Below are 6,000 nucleotides of genomic sequence, written 5' to 3'. Positions count from 1 at the left end.
AAAGGCCACCTGGATCATGTCATTCCCTTGCTTAAAACACTCCAGTGACTCCATCACACACGGAAGAAAATCCAGATTCCTCCCCCTGGCATTGCACCCCTGTGTGATAATGGACTTCAGCCTTCTCCCCACCTCACTCCTGCCCCACTGGCCTTGCTGCCCCTCCACCAGACCACACGCCTCCCTGCCTCAGGACCTTTGCACTTGGAATGGCATCACCTCAACTTTGATTTTGCTTGTAACTAACTCCCTTCTGAACTCAGTGTTACCGCCTTAGAAAGGCCCTCCCTGACCACTATTCCTATGAGAGCCCCTAGTCACTCTTGATCACTGTTAAAGGATATTTTTTTTAAGGTAAAATCAGGATTCTCATAGAAATATATAAAATGAACAGAAGTCAAAGATTTCACTTAACTCATTATTTCATGAGGAAACCAGTAACATGTTACAACTGGTTCGAAGGGGAATTCAAAGACACACACGTATTGGCAATCAGGAATGCTGAAATGAATTTATAAATAAATGTAAAAATGTTCAATATGCACAGGGCAATATTTAATTGCATTCCACCCCCGGCAAAATCCACTTGCCTTTCTACAGACTACAGTCATTGGCATGTAGAGGTAATGAAAGGTGCAGGCCCTTATAGAATCAGATAGTCGGGACGGGCTATCTTTTCTCGCCTTTTTTCCAAGTCTCTTACAAGTTTCCTCACACAGCCTCTTTCTTGCACTTACCAGCGCCTGGACTTACTCACCTATCTATCTTTCTCCCTTCACCCCACACTGGACTGCATCTTGAGGGCAGAAATTGTTCTGCACAGAGCATCTAAAAGACCGTCTGGCACACAGCAAGTGTGCGGGAAATGCTGAGGCCTTTTGTAATATCCAGGGCAATTTATATTTTAGGGGAGGGCGCAAAAGAGGTCATTGAGCCTAAAGAAATCAATTCTGACAGCCCATGAGGAGGGGCTTTTGGGGCAAGGAAAGTGGGGAGGGTTCCTCACCTGGCAAGTAACCGGGGCCCCTGCCACCCCAGGGACTGCACCACCCCTGCACCTCCCAAGCCCTGAGGGTTGGAGGGGAGGCAGATTCGGGGGTGACAGGGCAGTTCTCTGGCTGGGGCTGCTCTGTGACACCATCTCAGGTGAGCCAAAGGGCACCGAGGTGTGCCTGTGGCTCCACTACTCGCACCCCCTGGGTCTGTGCCCTGCGCTCAGGGTGGGCTCACTGAGGTGGCTTTCAGGCCCTCTCTGCGCAGAGAGGGGAAGCGCCTGTCCGCGTCCCCAGCGGCTCAGCCTCCCCATCCCGCCCACCTTTCTTTAGCAGCTGCATCCTCAGGGCCTCGGGAGCCTGGGGATGGGGGCGCATGAGGCCCTAGGAAGGTGGGGGTGCCCTAGGCAGGCGGGGGAAACCCCGTGGAGAGAGGGGCCCTCGTGGCTCCCACGTCTTCTGGTCCCTTGGGTGAGGTTGGGGTGAGGTCGGGCTCCCGGTTCCGCAGAGCTGGGGCTTGCGGATGGAGGAGACGTGAGTCACGAAATAACAACGCAGGAAGGAGGCGAGGCAGGAATAAATCCAGGGACTTATCTGAGAGCACTTATCTTGTGTCATCAGGGGCTGCGCACCGGAAACACGGTCAGAAAGAGGGTAGATCCGGCTGCGAGGCTGCAGGAGCCCGAGCGAGTGCCACCCGCGTGTAAATGTGAAGTCGCAGTTTTGCCCCAGGCGCGAAAAGACAACGCGGTCCCGGCGCCACGAGACCCCGGTGTTAGCTTCTTATTGCTGCTGGAACAAATTACCACCGATTTAGTGGCTTAAAACCAAGCCATTTATTACCTTACAGGTCTCCTGGCCAGTAGAAAACGCACAAGGAAATGTGCGGAACATCAATGGTGCTCGCAGATGCGCAGGACTCCGAGCTGGTGTGAACAGCAAAGCGCGCGGGGGGAACGGACGCTGGCGCGGGGCGCACGAGCCGGCGCCGCACAGTCCCGGCCCTCTCGGCTTTTCATCTTCTCCTCCGGCTGGCTGCGAGCGCCCTCTGCCGGCGACGAGGCGCCTCGCCCCGTCCCGCTCCCTCCTGCGCACCATGCGTACACTACAGATATTCCGGAAAGGTTTTCTTGCAGCTCAGAGCTTTCGTAGTCAGGATGGCCGAGCGGTCTAAGGCGCTGCGTTCAGGTCGCAGTCTCCCCTGGAGGCGTGGGTTCGAATCCCACTCCTGACAAGGCTCCCCTTTTTGCTCAAGGAGATGATACTTTACACCTCTGGATACTCTTAATCTTACAAAACAAGTATTTTCTTCTCAACGGGAACTTTCATCCTAATGATGTTTACTTCACTGTAGACTGTGAAAAGAAAGTCCCGACCTGTGTACCGTGGAACGTTTCGGGGTGTGTTTTTTTTTTTAGCGTAGTCTAACATACACACGCTTCCCTTAGAGTCTGGGAGGGGAAAGGGCAAAAGGTAAGTAATGTCAGGAGTGGGATTCGAACCCACGCCTCCAGGGGAGACTGCGACCTGAACGCAGCGCCTTAGACCGCTCGGCCATCCTGACTTCCTGCTACAGGCGGCTGTCGGTACAATGTAGTTTCTGGTACAGTGCGATGCGGCTCGTGCGTCAGCCAGTTGGGTTCCCTGGCAGTTCTTTAAGTCTGGCTACGCAGCCCCCGCTACTCTTAAACTGGTTCTGTCTTTTTACTGCTTACAAGTCTTAAGTGGGAACTAGCCTGAGCGAAACCGGAAATCAGTTTCCCTTGCCATCAGTAGAAAATAACCCTGATAACAAATACAATGAAAACGAAACTACATCATTAGATTCAAGCCACTTGCCAAGGCTCTGACCCCGAAGCTTTTATATTATTTTTAACGACTAATACCATCGGTGGAAAGGCTCGAGATGTTGTTGGGCCCCTGCGGGAAGTGGGGAGGGGATTTAGACGATTCATTTCAGAAGGGGAGACGGGGTGCTCTGTGATGGACTTTGAGGGGGGGCTCCTCAGAATGGGAGCCCAGGGGCAATGGGATCCTGGTCCCACAAGTGTTTAGCTGGAGCCTCATCCAGACAAAGTTGGCTTTTATACCCAGTTAATAAACTGAACTAGGGAACAGTTGGAGGCTGTGAAGCTTGGAGAGGAGACAATTTCTCTGTCTACAAAAGCCTGATGTGCGCAAGGAGTTGGGAGTGTGTTCCTCTGGCCTTGTTCCAAGACCTGGGGCTGGAGGTGAAGGTGCGGTGGGTAAGTAGTTACAGAGGAAGGTTTCCTTAAAGAATGAGCTTGCTGGAAAGGAAACAGGGTGCCTGTGTAGATGGTGACATTCCCATCACTGGAGGCATTCAAGACAAGGCTGGTCAGTAACTTCTTGGAGAAGCTGGTGAGGGAATTCCGGAGTCCCTGTATTAGTTTCTTATTGCCACTAAGTGGTAATAAATTACCACTAATTTAGTGGCTTAAAACCAAACCATTTATCTTACAGTTCTGGAGGTCGGAACTGCTTCCTTCTGTGGCTCTAGGAGAGATGTTTCCTTTCCTTGTCCAGCTTCTAGAGACCACCCACATTCCTGGCTCATACACCCACCTCACTCCAACTTCTGCTTCTGTCTTCGCCCCTTTCTCTGACTCTGACCCTCCTATCTAACCCTTTATAAAGACTGCTTGTGATTACACTGGGCCCATCCTGACAATCCAGAGTAATCTCCCCTTCTCAAAATCCTTAATTTAGCCATACCTGCAAAGCCCCTTTTAAACCAGGTAAAATAACGTTCGCATGTCCCAGGGATTAGATGTAGTTATCTTTGGTGCATTTGAGGGAGTATGAACCAGGGTGAAAGGGAGACTATTTAGTTTATACATTTAATTTTTATATCATGTGTATATGATGTAATAAAAAATAAATACAACTTCACCAGGTGATTACAGTCAACATCAACAATAATGTCAGATTGATAATATATACCCTTGATGTGATGTGCCCTTAAATGGCACTTGATCTCTGTGGTCTTCCTCCCAAAAACACATTACTCCAAGTCTCATCATGGGAAAAACATTGCACAAGTCCCAGTTGAGGAGCATTCTAAAAATATCTGTCCTCCTCAAAGCCATTGATAGCTTTAAATTGTCATAAACATTAAGGAAAGTCTACCATTCCAAAATTTACATAATAATGACTTTTTAAAAGTTATTGTTCATGTAAATAAAATGGTCCTCCAGGTCCTTATAAAAATCAGATTCCTGTGGGCTGCTCTGACATATTAAATATTTGGAAGCTAAGACTCACTCAGACTTGGCCTTCACTGTTATCTTTAATATGTGTTTTTGTGCTTTATAATGATCTTAGACATAATAACTTGATTCAGTGTAATAATAATAATGATGTTAATAACTAACAAAAAAAATTAAGGGAAGTCTGAGAAACTATCACAGCCTAGTCTAAGGAGAGACATTAGCTAATGTAATGTGCTGTCCTGGATGGGATCCTGAAGCAGAAAAAGAACAGTGGGGGAAAAGTGAAAAAATCTGAACAAAGTCTGAACCTTAATAATAATAATGTATCAATATTGGCTCATTAATTGTGACAAATACACCATTCTAATGTAAGATGTTAATAATAGAGGAAACTGGGTATAAGTAAATTCTGTACTCTTTGCAATCATTCTGTAAATCTGAAACTACTGTAAAACTTTTTAAATAACACAATTTTTATAGTTCATATATTAACAAAATATATAAATTTAAAAATATATAACTATGTTGTTTATGTATTTGCTGTATGTTGCATATAAATAACATGACTCCTTTGAGATATATAACAAACTGTGTGTAGTAAAGTCTCAGCAGCCATAGAAACATCAACAGCTGTAGTTATCTCTGGCTGGTGGTATTTATTGTGATTTTTTTTCTCTTTGCTTATCTAACTGTGATATTTGTACAATGAACATGGATTACTTGGGTAATCTTTTTTTTTAATTAAAAAGGGTCAGAAAAAATTGGAAAAGACTTTGGAAAAGGCAAAAAGATTCCCAGACCTCCTGGTGCAGCTGGCACTTGAACAAAATGGGGTGGTTTCATCCAAACTCTGGCTCGGCCCCATCTCTCAGGAATTTGAGCCAGGGGTCACTGAACAAATAGTTAATCCTACTGCCCTCTCTTTGGAGCTCCCATTCCAAACAACCTTCACCCCTATTCCAATGGGCAGAAGGATCCAGACAGAGAAAATAACCAGACCTTAAGTCTGACCTTTGCCTCATTCTGGGCCAATAAATAACTGGCTCAAAGGAGATTAGGCAGGGCCCTGCAAGCACCCCACCCTTCTGTCCATGTCTTGGCTGCGTCTCTCAACACAGGGAATCGCAAAGGCCATCAGCCAACCTACTCTGCGGCCTGGTGCCCACTCTTTGCTCTTGTATCACCCACCTGGAATAATGCCCCTTCTAAAGTTGCTGTTTTCAAGGCTCTGTTCAACTGGCACCGCTACCCTGAAGGCCTCATATCTTCTCCCTGCCCCAGGTAGCTAGGCATGGTGGCAGTGCATAGAGCGGGTGTTAGCCTGGAATTAGTAGAGCCCACCAAAGCTGTTGGCTCTGTGATCTTCATGCACACCCACCTCCAACCCCAAGGGGATGCACAGTGACAAGAAGAGCCACCTGACCCCTGGTCACATTGACTCACTGTGTAACTTGGGCTAATTCCTGTCCTTCTCTGAGATGGACAGATGTCCCAACGACGACAGGAAAAAGTTAGACCAGATCACTGTTTCCCAAACTTCAGGCATTTATTACCTTGTTTTTCCGTATCTACATACTACTTGTGCACTTAAATTATTTTTTAATTAAAGAACTTAAATTTTTTTTCTTTAATACATATAACAAAAATTTTACCACTTTTAAGTGTACTGTCCTGTGGCATTCACGTTGTGTGACCAGAACTTTTTTATCTTTCCTAATCGAAACTTCATCCCCACTGAACACTCGCTCCCCATTCCTCCCTTCCCCAGCCTCTAG

Source organism: Miniopterus schreibersii (assembly GCF_964146895.1).
Source record: "Miniopterus schreibersii genome assembly, chromosome: 18".
NCBI classification, from domain to species: Eukaryota; Metazoa; Chordata; class Mammalia; order Chiroptera; family Miniopteridae; genus Miniopterus; species Miniopterus schreibersii.
This window is presented reverse-complemented; position numbering follows the sequence as displayed.